Source organism: Rattus norvegicus, chromosome 1 (assembly GCF_021556685.1).
Source record: "Rattus norvegicus strain SHRSP/BbbUtx chromosome 1, alternate assembly SHRSP_T2T, whole genome shotgun sequence".
Lineage (NCBI taxonomy): Eukaryota > Metazoa > Chordata > Mammalia > Rodentia > Muridae > Rattus > Rattus norvegicus.
Window position 1 is genome coordinate 233,375,576 of NC_141534.1, and position 16,925 is coordinate 233,392,500.

Below are 16,925 nucleotides of genomic sequence, written 5' to 3' on the forward strand. Positions count from 1 at the left end.
TAAGCAAATAAACTATGAATGAAACCAAATCAGATGGGGGATGAATTAAATGAACGAACAAATGAAGATAGTCCTTGACCCAAACAGCAACAAGATGACACAAGACTGAGTCAAAGATCCATGAGACCTTCAACTTGAAATTTTATCTGAGCTGAAAGGTATTTGGGGGACCATGGCCCAGAGGCCTTTAGTCATTGAGGTGGTCTTCCCTGTGTGATATGTCCGATTAAGTCCCCTGTGAGCCTCTAATCTAATAGCAGCAGACAATGTAAAAAAAATGCAACAGTTGTTCCTACAGGACAATTCAGGCATGTCATAAAAGCTCACTTAGTCATGGGAAGAAGCTACAGGAGGGTCACCATGGAAGGTCCCCCCATCACTGACTGAGAGACTAGAGATTCAGAGCAGCAAGTCACACTACCCACAGCCATTCCACCTTGTAAGAGAGGCAGCCTAGGGACCCAATGGGTTCTTCCATATGCATCTGGAGGCTTAGAGCCTCCCCAACATGATCTAAATGTCCTTGCTTATGGTTATCTCTGCTCACACCCTCACACTCTAAACTCAAGTTTACTTTAAAAACTCTGACATGCCTCATTCATTCATTCATTCATTTTGGTTTTTTGAGACAAGTGTCTCTATATAGCCCTGGCAGTCCTGGAACTCCATATGTAGTCCAGGCTGCCCTCAAACCAAACTCACAGAGATCTGCCTGCCTCTGCTGAATTTAAAGGTGTACACCACCACACCTGGCCTACATTGCTTATTTATATTCTACAAAGTGTTTTCCCCATTTCACAAAGAAAACTGATCTCTGGGGTCCTTATGTCAGTTCTGCCAAGGGATCCATTTTGCTAAACAACTAAGTATCTGAGCTAGGTAGGTATGGAGGATGAGTGGATGGAGGGATACAGTATGTTAATACACACAGGCACAAACACATGTGCACACATATGTGCACGTGTATGTATGTGAGTGTGTGTGCAAACACGATACTGTTTTGTTTTTCTTTTTGTTTTCCCTTCCATTGTTTTTGAGCCAAGGGTCTTACTCTGCAACTCTGGCTAGTCCCAAACTTACAGTAATCATTCCGCCTCACTTTCTCTAAGTGCTGGGATTACAGACATGAGCTACTATGGCTAACATTGTCAATAGTTTCAATAACTTCTTTTCCTCAGAGTTCATATCTAGCCTAAGCAAAAGAGGACAACTGTTGTATCACATCTCATGGGATTCTAAAGACTAAAACTGGTTTTCAGTGTCCTGTTGTAAGCTTTCAATCAGAGTTGTCTCTGCTCTCCGGGCTTCTATGCTAATGGTGGAAGCTCCTGGTGGTTCAGTTTTATTCAATCAATTTTACTGGGCCATTAGCTCAGTCTGCAGTGGACGAAAAGCAGGTCAGCTCTATCGTGTTATACAGACACTTCAAAAAAATTTAAAAAAAAAACCAGTCTGATCTCTTTCCTAACCCATTCTCAATTTCTCTGTCAGATACAAAGGCTTGCAGGTTGGACTAGGCTCATGATTCCTAAATTTCTTGATTTATAATCATTTATTGAGACGTGCAGGAAGCTAGGAATATTAAGGGGGTATGTGAGAGGTATGGTTTGTACAACTATTTAAAGAGGATCACGGAATAACTAAAGCTCATCCTCTGTCACCACCGGAAGGATCTGGGAAGCCAGATTAAGACAGAACTGGACCCCATGCAGGCTGTCAAATGGAGAGCAGTCACCTGGAGCCTCTGTCTACAGAGGAGCCCCACCTGACAGCTGTCTGCAGCCAGCACCCCAGCAGCAGGCACATGCTCATGGCTCTCTGCAGCCGCTGACAAACACGCCAAAATCTAGACAGTCCAATCCTGAATTAAACAAGTCAAGCTATTCGTAATGCAGACAGTGGGAACAGTCTGCACCTTCCAGCTCTCCTGGAAAACAGTGTCTGCAAATGGGAGTCTGGTAGTCACCCCCGATTGTCTAGAAATCTGTCCCCTGCCCCACCATCCGAAAAGACGGTCTGTTAATAGGAGTGCCACCCATATAAAAGCAAGCAGCCCTGCCTGTGACCGCTCGGTGGGGTTGACACATGGCTCTGCTTCACAATGGGTACTCTCGGTGAACAAGACTCACGAGCTATTTTTCAGATCACCAACTGCTGATCCACAGGCAGAATTGTCATAGCTCGGTTTTTCCAGGGAATTCTTTGACTTCCCCCTGAGTCATCTTGCTCCCTCTATTTCTTTTCTTTGTTTATATGTGTCTGGATATTTTGCCTGCATGTACATCTATGTACCACATTTACACATGCTGTCTATGGAATACAAAAAAAAAATATGTTAGATCGACTGGAACCGGAGTTACAGATGGTTTGTGAACGGCCATGTGGGTGTTAGGAATCAAACCCAGGTTGTCTGGAAGAGCATCCAGTGCTCTTCCTCTGAGCCATCTTTCCAGCCCCTCTATTTCTAATTATGAAATTGCTGAGCATCCATAAAGACAGAAAGAATAAGGAAGTGAACATCTGGGGTTGGGGATTTAGCTCAGTGGTAGAGCACTTGCCTAGCAAGCGCAAGGCCCTGGGTTCGGTCCCCAGCTCTGAAAAAAAGAATTAAAAAAAAAAAAAAAGGAAGTGAACATCTATACACCCACCATACTTACAGTTATCGACAGCTTGCTGTTTTCTTCCTCCGTCTCTGTATAGATGTCTTTCTGAAGCCATATTAATCAAAGCACTTCACGTCTGCGGTCTTTAGCATCTATCTCCCAAGAGTAATGATACCTATCTTCTGTGATGCTGTACTGTTACCATAAATAAGGAAGCAACAAGAACCCCAATGCCATCTAACGTTTAGTCCAAGTTAAATTTCATAATAGTTTCCGAATTCATTTTTGTGACTTTTTATTTTCGAATGCAGTGCGTCTGACTGTCACAGATCTTTGGCCTTTTGGACAACAGCTGCTTCTACAGGACACTCTTAATTCTCATGAAATCGGGCTTTCAAAAGTTGCAGGCCAACTGTCTTGTTGACTGCCTCACATTCTAAACTCACGTGATTGTCACCCAATGTCTTGGTCAAATCTTCTAGTTTCTACACATCCTATAAACTGACAGTTAGACACACTCGGGTTAAACATATTTGATAAAGATGGGGCTATTCCTCAGTGGTAGACTGCATGTGTCATATACACAAAACCTTGTGTTCAAAGCCTAGGGCCACAAAAAAAAAAAAAAGAGAGAGAGAAAGGAAAGAAGGAAGGAGAGAAAACAGAAAGTAGACTTATTTGCCAAGAATACTTTACAGACAGACATCTTACATACTTTGATGTCACACCAGGAGGTCACCGAGTTACTGTTCTCATTGGAAGTGATGCTGCCTGCCTTTGACCACATGGTTGATGTGGACACCACCAGGTTTCTACAGTTTAAATATATATTTTTACCTTTATAATTAAAATGAAAACTCAGAGGTGATATTTGGGGTCACAAACTATTTTCTCTCGATGAACCTCGGGAGGACTGTTTTAGTATGGAAATCCGTCTGACCCTCCCAGTCATTCTAAACCTCCTTTCCAGAGCTACCCCATCCAGTCGGTCTTGTTCTCACATCTATGTGAGACAGTAAGTAGATCAGATCTGCTTGTCATTGTCCTTGCTTCCTGTTGTCACCTTTGTCACCCTTGAAAACTATTCCTGCACAGCCTGAAGATTCTGGTCTATCTTGGGGTCCTCCCACTTTTGTCCAGATCCCTGTATTCAGCCAAGACTCAGTTCCCTCCCTCAGTGCTAGAGCTTTGATGTATGCCTTTTCCCTCAACATGCAGCTCACTCCAGAAATGCTACCTCACAATCCGTCCAGCATGTTTTGCCTCACAAGTCCCCTCACAGAACTAAACTCGTCCTTTCCCTGCAAAGACCCATGCTACAGAGCAAGCAGGCAGATAAGGTGTGTCTGATGATTCTCCCTTTCCTGTTATTTTTTTCTTGTCTTACTACATGTGCTTTAGTTCTTTGAAGAACCAGAAAACTGTGCTATATATAACATAACAAAAAGTCTATACGCCTAAAGTTTCTGCTGATAACCTCAACAATTTCCGGCATCTAAAAAGACCCAAAATATAGCAGTTCCTAATAGTTCTCTTCCTCTGTCCACCTAGGACAAGTGGAAAGCCCTGTGCCTTTCAGTCATATGCTAGGGTACAGTTAATGCCTCTCTCTTGAGAGTGGGAAGCCTTGAATTTTGTAGACTTTTTCAATTCTACCATGTGAATACTTTACCTACTGCTGATTTTAGACTATTAACCAAGGTAGGTTTTGATACCGTGATCAGCTGTCCTGACAGCACAATAAAACTCCAGCAGATGGCAGTGTTTATGATCATGGCCTCCTTTCTTCATGATTTTGCTGCTTAAATGTTCATCTTTTAAAAACAGAAGTTAACACACACACACACACACACACACACACACTCACACACACACACACACACACACACACACCCTTTTTTAGGTAATTAGAATAATATCAAGCTTTTCTGCTAATACTTCCTATATGAATAACGTCAATGGCGCTCGAAGCAACTACAGTATGATCATTTTCATGAAGGCCCAGAGCGATATAGAATTAGAAAGCTATTCACTTGGACGTTTGGACTGTTTCCAGATCAAGGCTATTAAGAATAGAAATGAATATTCTGTTGAATCTACTCCTCTGATGTGAGTCTCTGACTAGTCTGTAAGGATATCACCAACTTTAGTGGATCGCATAAATAGTTTACCAACCGTCCTCCCTCCCACTGTGTCTGGAGCGCTGCCCTGCTCTGTTGTCAGCTATTATCAGTCTATTTAGTGTTTGCCCTAGTAGAAAATGCATAATGATGCTTCGTTGTGCTTTACAGTTTATTTTTCTGATTGCTAATTACCATACCATCCATTGTTTTCAGTCATTTGAATTCCTCCTGCATTTCAACTGCCTGCTTCTCTCGTGGCTAGGTTTGTAGGGGGATATTTTCACATCCTCAAACAGGAGCCCTCTGCCAGCTCTAGGAATTGCCAGAATCTCTCTTCTCCATGGCTTCTCGTTTCAAATGCTGCGTCCTTTTATGAATATACATTCTTAACTTTCCCTTTGTGTTTAGAGCGCTTCATATTCTCCTCTTAAAAAGAAAAAAAAATTCTACAAATACCAAAATCCAAAGTAGAAAGTGGAATTTTCTCCTGAAATGTGAAATAGAGGTGATCTGCCTTACACAGCACATCAGGTTCTCTTCTAAAAGAAGCCAGGCTCACAACTTAAAGGCAATGTGCCCTTTCAACGCGTCTCTGTAGGGGACAGCTACACCTGTCCCTTCCAAGAAGTTTCACCTTCCAGGACTCAAATTTACTGCTGGTCATCCAGATAGGGAAAAATACAAGCTCAAATTAATCTCTGTTGGATCCTCCTATACACTCTCCATCCTCTGGTACCTGTAATGTGTTTGCATGGTACGCGTTTGTTCAGGTATGGTTCTTTTTGTATAGCTGAAACCTTTCTTCATAAAGTTATTTGTGAATCATGCCTATATGTATAATAATAAGTTAACTTTCCCTAAAACATATATACTGTGGTATGTATAGCAATACTTTGAAGCAATTCGAGAGGATAAAATAGATCTAACTAAGCCATGCATAATGTATTACATGACACGGCTGCCCTCAAGGGAGCTAGCATTCATTAGGCATCTGTAATTGGTAGATACTTTACATACATTATGCCTAAAATTCCAAGAAGTCCAACCAGGCAGTTTCCATCTACTCCAGCTTAACGGAAAGTTGAAGGCTCAAAAGTACTGTGATAACTCAGTAACTGAAGCCTTTGCTCCACAGGTGCAAAGATCAGAGTTCAAACCCCCGGAAGTGACATAAAAGCTAGGTGGAATGGTGGAGCCCAATCCACCAGAGGCAGAGACAGGGAATCCCCAGTCCAAGCTGGCCAGCCAAACTAACCAAAACAGTGAGTTTTAAATTCTGTGAGAGACCCTGCCTCATTATAGAAGGTGGAGAGTTACTAAGGAAGACACCTGAGATCAACACGAAGCATACACATAAACCTATGTGGACCTACACCACACACACACACACACACACACACACGCGCGCGCGCGCGCGCCGGCGCAACAACCAAAAGTCCAATGTTACAAGTGTAGCCAAAAAAAAAAAAAAAATGGAACCTAAATTCAAACCCAACTCTAGATTCACCCAAGCCTATGCCTTCCTGTCGCTTTGCCTCTTCACGTGCATACAAAGCCTGGGTTTGAGTCTTCTAACTCTTTGCCAACTGGGGCTTTTCAGATGGAGCTCATCTCACTGAAGTAACGGAGGAACCTTTGGTGGTTTGAATAAATGTCCCCTGTATTCTCAGGCACTTAAATATTTGGTCCCCCAGTAGACGGCGCTATTTGGGCAGGTTTAGAAGGTATGATCTTGCTTTTCCCCTGCTGCCGCCAAGTTCCACGGAGGAGGAAGCTGGGGTGCGTTCAAGATTCGGTGTCACCCGTAATCCACCGCCATCCACCGCCATGGCCGAGGAAGGCATAGCTGCTGGAGGTGTAATGGACATCAACACTGCTCTACAAGAGGTGCCGAAGACTGCCCTCATCCACGATGGTCTAGCACGTGGCATATGCGAAGCTGCCAAAGCCTTAGACAAGCGCCAAGGCCATCTCTGTGTGCTTGCATCCAACTATGATGAGCCCATGTATGTCAAGCTGGTGGCGGCACTCTGTGCTGAGCACCAGATCAACCTGATAAAGGTTGATGACAACAAGAAACTAGGAGAATGGGTAGGCCTCTGTAAAATCGATCGAGAGGGGAAACCACGGAAAGTGGTTGGTTGCAGTTGCGTTGTGGTTAAGGACTATGGCAAAGAATCTCAGGCCAAGGATGTCATCGAGGAGTACTTCGAATACAAGAAATGAATAAATAAAATTTTGGCTCATTAAAAAAAGAAGAAGAAGAAGGTATGGTGTTATCAGAGGAAGTATGTCACTTGGAGGACAGCTTCGAGAGTTTAAAGGCTCTTGCCTTTTCCAGTTTGCTCTCTGCTTCCTGATTGCCTTTCTTTTGTTTGTTTGTTTGTCTGTTTGTTTTATTGGATTTCTTTAATTTACATTTCAAATGTTATTCCCTTTCCCGGTTTCCAGGACATAAGCCCCCCTATCTCATCCTCCTCCCCCTTCTTCTATAAGGGTGTTCCCCTCCCCATCCATCCCCCTTCTCGCCCCCCCCCACACACACATTCCCCTACACTAGGGGATCCAACCGTGGCAGGACCAAGGGCTTTTCTTTCCATTGGTGCCCAACAAGGCTATAGTCTGCTACATAAGCAGTTGGAACTGTGAGTCTGTCCATGTGTAGTCTTTGGGTGATGGTGTAGTCCCTGGGAGCTCTGGTTGGTTGGCATTGTTGTTCTTATGGCCATACCACCCTGAACGTGCCCGATCTCGTCTGATTGCCTTTCAAGATGGATGCTCTCACTGCTCCTGGTGCGATGCCTGCCTGCCTCCACACTTCCCTGCTGAGGTGGTGAAGTCTTTCATCCCTCTGAAACTGTGAACCGACAATAAACTCTTTCTTCCCTCAGTTGTCTTGGCCATGGTGTCTTGTCAAAGCATTTGAACAACATCTAAGACATAATCAAACAGCACCATCACTGATCTCTGCCCACCATACTTATTTAGGCAAAGTAATGCTTAATGTTAGTGTTCATTTCCTCCAAATACCTTTGTAAGAAGACTGTGGAGTTAAAACTTGAATATGGTACTTTAGGGTGGTAATTTTAAAACGAGTGTGACAGATTGGGGTGGGGGGTTGGGGGGAGGATCAGGAACCATAAATGTCTGTTTTCCTGAGCTTGCTGTTAATCTAATTTGAAATGTGTAAATGTGTCTTGCTTCTACATCACAAAAGAATGACCACAACATCCCATTACTTACTGTTTTGACAACACACAATCCATCTAATCCAACTCACCTGTTGGAAAGCCAGGGCTCCTCCGAGCAAGCCAAGAGATGATAAATGGGGGACGAAGCTTTCCTGACTGCAGCTCATTCATCATGTCTCCCAGGAAGTCAGACCCAGGGGAGCAGATATATTCCATGTGGCAGACAGGAAAAAAACAGGCTACCAAAATGGCTTCTCCAGACCCCTTATGCTTCAAGCTACAGAATCACAATCCACTTTCCCTCCTTTCCAGCTTGTTAGCACTAGAACCTCTCTCCTTTGCCTCTCGTCACGTCTGCTGAGGTGCCTTTCGATTGCCTACTTTCTCAACTGGAGAAAAGACAGTCTGTGTTTCCTAACATCTGGGTCTGAGCCCATCAGCTCAACATGCGTCTTCTCATTAAATAGCTTCTACAACCCTATAAGGAAGGCATTAGTAACCTCTTCTAATGCAATAGTATCTCTTGCTTGGGAACACGGTGATAGGCAGCAGCATTGAGATGTAACCTCGTGTCTGCTGTCAGAAAGCCTGAAGACTCTTGACCTTCCTTCTGAAACTGCTTTGCCTCAATTCAACGAGAGCTGGTGTGTACTAGCTTGGAACCAAACAATTTTGACTTCTAAAGATTTTGAGCTGGATAAAAACCTAATCATCTACTTTCAAGGGCTTCCCATCTCTCCTGTCAACCATGACTTTTTCTCCCTAGGGCAAGCAATTCTATGGTTATAATACTCTGACTTAGGGAAGCATATCAAAACTCAGGAAGATCTAGCTATAGTCCATGTTATCAATCCCAGGACTCAGGAGGCTGAGGCAGATGAATCTCCATGAGTTCAAGGCCAACCTAGTCTACAGAATGAGTTCCACGACAACCAAGGCTACATAAAGTCTCTCTGTCTATCTCTCTGCCTCACCCTGTCTCTCCCTGTCTCTCCCTGTCTCTCTCTCTCATACACACACGCACACACATACCACCACCACCACCACCACCACCACCACCACCACCACCTAGGTATAGCTAAGGATGTAGCCTATGGTAGAGCACCCACTTAGAATGCACCACGCCCTAGGTTCACACCCCTCCCCTGCCCCCAGAACTACAGGGAGAATAAAAGTTCAAAGATGGAGCCCCTCACTGTTTTATATATCTGTAATGCTAACCCACAAGAGGCTAATTCAAAAGGATCACTTGAGTCCAGTAAGTTAAAACCAATCTGAGAACACTGTGAGAGCTTCTCTCAACAAGCAAATAAACCTTCAATCACACAGTGGCATTATGATCGGAGGCAACACTAGATCTGCCTAACTTAAACTAAGTACTTACACACCACTGTCTTACCTAGCGTTTTATCTCTAAGTGCTGCTATGAGTATTACAGCTGTTATTTACCACAGAGTTGCTTTGCAAACCCTTAGCTGCTCCAGCTTTTTGGCTTCACAGCCAAAGAAAGTCCAGTCCAGCCAGGGTGAATGACTTGCCCAGGATATGAACTCTAAGTAGCTTGTCTGCCTTCCTCTAAATCCTATCTTTGCCCTTGTCTCTGTCATAATAAGTACCAGTCCAAAGCAAATCTAAAGGTCTAAGGTCTCCTGGATTCTCCTTCTATTGCCCTCCCTCCCACTGGACACCCTTGGTGCATCTTCTCCCTTGGAAGGTCTTCCCCCTCCCCACTGTCCCACCCCATGCCACTGAGTGCCTTTTCATCAGCTGTCTTAATCGGGGCTTCTATTGTGGTAATGAAACACCATGACCAAAAAGCAAGTTGGAGAGGAAAGGGTTTGTTTGGCTTATGCTTCCACATCATGGCCAACCACTGAAAGAAACCAGAACAAGAACTCAAACAGGGCAAGAACCTGGAGGCAGGAGCTGATGCAGAGGCCATGGAGGAATACTGCTTTCTGGCTTGCTCTACATGGCTTTGTCAGCCTGCTTTGTTATAGAACCCAGGACCACCAGCTCAGGGGTGACACCACCCACAATGGGACAGATGCTCCCTCCTCATCACTAATGAAGAAAATGCTCTCCAGACTGGCCCACAACCTGATTTTATGGAGAAGTTTTCTCAGTGGAGGTTTTCTCCTCTCAGATGACTATAATTCGTGTCAAGCTGACATATATTTAGCCAGCATAATTTACCCCTTGTCAACTGGACAAACAAACACATCACGGTTAAGCCATAACCTTTTCTTTCTTGTTCATCCCCAAGATCCTGCATTAATAGAGACATCACAATATAAAATATTTGACAAACCTAAAAAGTCCCACAGCCTTACAAATTCAAACATTTTAAAAAAGTGTCTCTTTAAAAATACCCAGTCTCTTTTAAAATTGAAATTCTCTGTAAAACCCCGAAATCTCTCTCTTTTTTTTAAGTTAGTCTCTCAACTGTGGATTCCTATAAAATAAAAAATAAGCACTTTGTGACTTCAAGAAGGAAGAACTGGGGTATAATCAATAATCTGGACAAAATAAAAAAAATAACCCCAACAGTGTAAATAACTCAGCTTCCAATATCTGGGATTTGTTTCTGGGCGCCACACTCTGCAATGCACACAGCTTGATTTCCAGCCTCAGGCTGGGTCCCCTCCACTGCTGCTGCCATTCCTGGCGATCATCAATTGTCCTGGCTTCTCCAAAACACTGGGGTCTTCTCAATAGCGACTGGGCTGCATTTTCACCAGTAGCCTCTCTTGGTGGTCCCAAGTCTCAGCCTCTCTGCACGACCCCTTTAGTCCTGGGCCTTCAACTGCTACTGAAGCTGCACCTTTACCAATGGCCTCTCCTGGCAGTGCCAAGTCTCAGCTGCTCTCCTTGACTGGTTCATCCCTTCAGAACCAGTACCACCTCGGGGACTCTCATACTACCAAAAAGCAAGTTGTGGGAAGAAAGAGTTTATTTGGCTTACATTCCACACTGTGGTCTATCAATGAAGGAAATCAGGACAGGGAACTCAAACAGGGCAGGAACCTGGAGGTAGGAGCTAATGAGGCCATGGAGGAATTCTGTGTACTGCCTTGCTCCTCATGGGTTGCTCAGGCAATTTCTTATAGAACCCAGGATCCCCAGCCCAGGGATAGCACCACCCACAATAGGCTGGGCCCTCTCTCATCAATAATTAATGAAGAAAACGCTCTACAGGCTGGTCCACAGCCCAATCTTATGGAGGCATTTTCTTGATTGAAGTTTTCTCCTATCAAATGATTATAGTTTGTGTCAAATTGACATAAAATCTAGCCAGCACACCAGCCAGTGACAAAGACACACCCAGATGAGAATGGCTAGGAAAGCCTCTAGCTGTGCTACAAAGCAATAGTTTTCTAGTGTTTGGTCTCATGATATGTTTTCTTTTCTCTTTAAAATCATGGTGAACTCCCAAACAGCTCATAAGTAAACAAAACTTACTGAGAAGAATAGCAGAGCGCTCTGTATTTGCAAACCTCTGTGGTGTCTTGTGTAACAAAAGACAACTGGATCCTCGAGTCTAGTTCTACAGCCTAATACATTCACAAGTTATGTAGCCTCTGGAGAAGTCCCAGCACATTCATAAGAGACTGAGAGTGAAAGCCTTTGTTCTGAGAATGAGTCTAACTTCACAGACTCCGTGATAATACATTGAACTACGGATACATCAATAAGATCTCAAATCCTAGTGGTCACTCACTAACCATGCAAACTGGGCATTAGTGTGACATAAGAAGGAGCCTGGTACAGACAGGCAGGTCCTTTTTGTTTTGTTTTGTTTTGTTTTTTAAGACAGTTTCATGTGTTTTTGTCTGGCCCCAAAATAATTATATAAACAACCATGGCCTTGAACTCTTAGTCCTCCATGGATTACAGGCATGTATCACCAAACCAAGATTTGAATGGAACTGCTGCGTTGTTGAACCCAGGACATCTGCATGCGAGATAAAAGCTCTCCCAACTGAGTTATATCAGTTAATCAGTCTCAGAAAGATCTTTCAGTGCTTCTCGAATATACACTTAAGAAAGGGGTGTGGGGCTATCTTTAGGGACAGTGCCTGGATACAAAGAAATCATGTCTGGGCTGGAGAGATGGCTCAGCCCTTCCAGAGGTCCTGAGTTCAATTCCCAGCAACCACATGGTGGCTCACAACCATCTATAATGGTATCCCATGCCCTCTTCTGGTGTGTCTGATGACAGCTACAGTGGACTCATATAAAATAAACAAATCTTAAATAAGAAAGAAAGAAAGAAAGAAAGAAAGAAAGAAAGAAAGAAAGAAAGAAAGAAAGAGAGAGAGAAAGAAAGAGAGGGAGAGAGGAAGGAAGAAAGGAGGAAAAAAAGAAAGGAAGAAAGAAAGGAAGGAAGGAAGGAAGGAAGGAAGAAAGAAAGAAAGAAAGAAAGAAAGAAAGAGAGGGAGAGAGGAAGGAAGGAAGAGAGGAGGAAAGAAAGAAAGAAAGAAAGAAAGAAAGAAAGAAAGAAAGAAAGAAAGAAAGAAAGAAAGAAAGAAAATCTTGTCCACTGATGGAGTATCAGGAAGAGTAAGAAGTGAAAACTGTAAATTGTGCAAACAATTGGTGACGAAGAATATCCCTTGGGCTATCTGTTCCCAGAATTCCTTGGTTCACAATATGCATGAGGCTACCTTGTAGAGAATTGCAGCTATGGAAGTATGTGTCTTACTTGTACCACATCCTGCAGCAGCATATTCTATCTGAGCCTTTCAGCCCTCACTGACTCATTTGATTCACTGCTGGCCCACTACATCAAATAGGAGGTCCCCCAAAATGTTGCCCTGCAGACAAGAGTCCCTGATTGAATGTCCCATTTGGACCTGCCGATGGGGATCACTTTCTCCAATTCTTATGGAGACTGGCTGGGGCTCTCACCATCCCAGCCATGCTTCAGGTCGTGGTATGGAAGGGATCTGGGACTCATCTTGATCTATTTCCAAGCTAGATAATGAGCAGAAATTCTTAGAGTTAGTTCTTAGGGAATTGTTGCTGTGGATGTTATAAATAACAGCTTGGTCTGCATTGAGCATTGAGAAAATTACTTTGGCTATCTGGAACACTCTGCTTCTCCTCCTCAGCCATCTTTTACAGCTACACAGGACCGATAACAAGCTCTAACACCAATCCCTCCTACCAACACACCAAGGACTCGAGGAACTTTTCCTGGTAATTTTAACTGACTTAGGTACCCCAGCCCCCATTTCAAAACTACCCTGAGAAAGGACATCAGGGACATAGCAACCCTGACTCTCAAGCACTCTGAAATTCAATTTGAGCCCAGTTGGAGAAACATGACTGAAATGTTTGGGGAGAAAAAACTGTTCACAGCAAGAAACACAAGTGCTATTTATTACCTACCTCCCTCAGCAGGGTATCAACTATGTGGGGGTCAGGCTGGCGGCACCAACAAGCAAGGAATACACAGTCAGGCTATCAGGCAGGGATTAGGAGAAGCACTCACCTCATCTAAAGGGGACAGCACCCACAGTTACTCGTTAAAGGCTGGATGAAGGAAGCTTCTGATTTCCAGAAATCTAGATTTATTTTTAAATGTGAAAGCTCCCTATTTTTAAATGCTTCCACATGATATATATATATATATATTCTTTACACACATACACACACACACACACACACACACACACACACATCTAAAAGTTACCAAAACTTTTAACGTCTATGCTGTCAGTTTATAGCCTATAAACCCCAAATCTCAGTTCTCATAATGCAGGGCAGTTTCACCACACAGAATGACAATGCTCCCTCCAAGAGCCATAGACTATCTAATAAAAGCCACAGTACCAGACATGGGAAACCTCCTTCTAAGCTGTCAGTCTGAAGAGTCGAAGAGACTCCAAATATAAGCTAATGTCGTTACCCTTGACGCCTCCCAGGACTTGAAGGTAAGAAGCTCTTCCTGAAGGTATCACACACTTTAGACGTAGAGGAACTGAGCCAAAACTCACCTGGAAGCTTCATCCTGAGGATTTATCATTCAGAAGCCTTAGGTAAGGACTTAAGCTCATCATTCTCCAGCCTTAAGCTGGAGAGATGGCTCAGTGGTTAAGAGCACTGGCTGTTCTGACCCAAGGCTGAGCAAAGGTTCACAGTGGGTAGCCAAGCCTTCCACAGTGTCCCCCTGACCCCCATGTTTATTGCTCCCATACAGAAACCACTCATACAAAATCAGTTAAACTTGTCTCTTTGTCCAACTGCATATAATAATCCTGCCACTTTCAAATACACGCAGTAACCTCACCTCCTTGTTCGGCTATATGCAATAACCTTCCCTCGAATATATAATAATCATGCTGAGCTTCCAGGGTGCTACAGTTTCTCCATCCAAGAACCCAGACTGCACAATCCCAGCTCTCCTGTGTCTGTGTTTCTCTTTCTTCATTTCTTCTCCTCCCTGGTTATGTGTACTCCAGGATCCATGGTTGTCAACAGGAGTCCAGGGTGGTTTTTTTTTTAAAGTGAAAACAACACTTCAATTACAAAGTGCCATTCTGTTCCCTCCGTGTGAGTCCTTGTCCCATGCTGAGTCCCCATCCTGCTCATGTTTCCATACTGTCATTACCAAGTATGCATCCAAACACAGCCCGCATTATGTAATGTTCCGGAAGTGGTATGGTACTGTTGTTCTATGCCCTGTTTCTTATTTTTAAATCAAGCTTTTAAAAAGCCATGTTGAAATGTTCAGACATTTTAATTGTATCATATTTGGTCTCTTAAATGTACCAAAATTTAACTTATCTATTCTTCCTTTGATGAAAATTTAAGTTTTTTTTTCTAATTTCAACTATTATAATACTGTATACCTTCGACAACAAAAATCCTCCCAGCTGTATGAGGTGCCACACATCTGTAACCTCATCATTCAGAAGCCTTGAGCAAGGGCTGGAGAGATGGCTCAGGGGTTAAGAGCACTGACTGCTCTTCCAAAGGTCCTGAGTTCAAATCCCAGCAACCACATGGTGGCTCACAACCATCTGTAATGGGATCCGATGCCCTCTTCTGGTGTGTCTGAAGTCAGCAACAGTGTACTCACATAAATAAAAATAATTTTTTTTTAAGGCTTAAGCAAGAAGATAGTATGAGAAAAGGCAGGCTGGGCCACATAGGGAGACCCTGTCCTGAAAGGAAAAGAGAGATTTTCTCTAGAAAAATAAGTGCCATAATGTTGCAAATACATACCTTATCCTTTCTACATTTTAACAAGCTGCACTGCATCTCAAAGTGATGGTTCAATTGACACTTCTGCCAACAGATAGATCCACCTAATGGAGCCCTGGTTTTGCCTGCATGGTCCTAATGATTGTTAAGGTCTGAGTAGCATATACACATGACTGAAAAATGCTCATTTAAGAATGTAATACTGGAACAAGTGTAATAGCATACACCTTTTATCCCAGAACTCAAAAGCTATAGGCAGACAGACATCTGTGAGCTTAAAGCTGACCTGATCTGCATAGCAAGTTCCAGTCCAGAGATAGATATATAGTAAGATCCTGTTTTAAGAAAGAAAAAAAAATGCAACATATCACTTTATAGATATGACAAAGAAGCTATTTATCCACTGTCTAAGATGGACAGAGATGAAAATAGAGACTACTTAGGTGTTTAAAGTAATAACACCCCATAATTTTTCCAAACCTCACCTATGGATAGAGAAATAATTAGGAATAGAGAACAAGGGAATGGCCTAATTCTTGGAATATGGTTTGTTTTATTGATCTAACTATCAAGATACTTAATATTTTACATAATTATCCCAAAGTTAATTGAATCCAAAAATAACCCATAAGCGAGAACCAAGACAAATAAGATATAGTCCACCCAGTTAGTAGCTTAATCATAGAGAGATGAACTACTCCACATCACTTTTTATCACAATCTATAACTGCATACATACATATTTGATACTTAGTTACTTCTCTATTGCTGGGAAAAGACACTATAACCATCAGGGAACTTTTAGGAGAAAGGATTTATTCGGTGCTTACAGTTTTGAAGGATGGGCTTATGACAAAGAAAATGGCAACCAGCAGGAAGGGCACTGAAGAAGCAGCTGAGAGCTCACATTCTGAAAGGACTACAGAGAAGCAGAGAGAGGAAGACTAACTGATAATCGTCCGGGCTTTTAAAATCTCAAAGCCAGCTCTCAACGACAGACCTCCTCCAACAAGAGTCCCACCAATTATAGACCAAACATTCAAATATATGAGTCTATGGGGCCCCTTCTAATTCAAGCCACCACAACCGTTGACTATTATTGATTGTGATTTGCTATCCTAGGACTAGGTTGATTGTTGTAGAATAAAGCAATTATAAAGTCAAAGTCTCCCTTTGATTATATGAAATGTTTCAGCTTTAAAAAGTAACGGAGTGCCCAGCAGTGGTGGTGCACGCCTTTAACCCCAGCCCTGGAGAGGTAGAGGCAGGCAGATCTGAGTTCAAGGTCAGCATGGTCTCCACAGTGAGAGCCTCTCCTACTCAAGGAGCTCTTTTTTAGCTTTTTTCTAATAAATCTATATTCATTCTGATTTTTAAAAAATGAAAATTAGGGGTTGGGGATTTAGCTCAGTGGTAGAGCGCTTGCCTAGGAAGTGCAAGGCCCTGGGTTCGGTCCCCAGCTCCGAAAAAAAGAACCAAAAAAAAAAAAAATGAAAATTAGTCAAGTATGATGCCTCACACCTATAATCCTAGTCTGTAGGAGGCTAAGGCAGAAAGACTGCAGTTTGAGACCGTATCTCAAAAGAAGATAAAAGGGAGAAATATGGCAAATTAAATGCAGGAGTTAGAGGTGGAGCTCCGTAATTAGAGTACATGACGAGAATGTAACTGGAGTACTTACTTGATAAGCATGCCTGGGGCCCTGGGTTCAAACCCCATAACTAGAAATTAAATTCTCCAGTTCTGTGTCCCAGGCACCCACATGGTGCTATCTAAAGATTGTTTTCTACTACACG

The 16,925-nt window shown here is 43.0% G+C and overlaps 1 protein-coding gene and 1 pseudogene across 3 annotated transcripts in view; one reads left to right on the top strand and one right to left on the bottom strand.

Annotated features, from left to right (window-relative positions):
• Window positions 1-16,925, bottom strand: part of LOC108349100 (uncharacterized) — a 62,407-nt gene that overhangs the window by 9,179 nt on the left and 36,303 nt on the right. The window lies entirely within an intron of this gene.
• Window positions 6,157-6,952, top strand: LOC147997078 (small ribosomal subunit protein eS12 pseudogene; annotated as a pseudogene). Its single transcript, XR_015653085.1, has one exon. The product of XR_015653085.1 is annotated as a small ribosomal subunit protein eS12 pseudogene (transcript).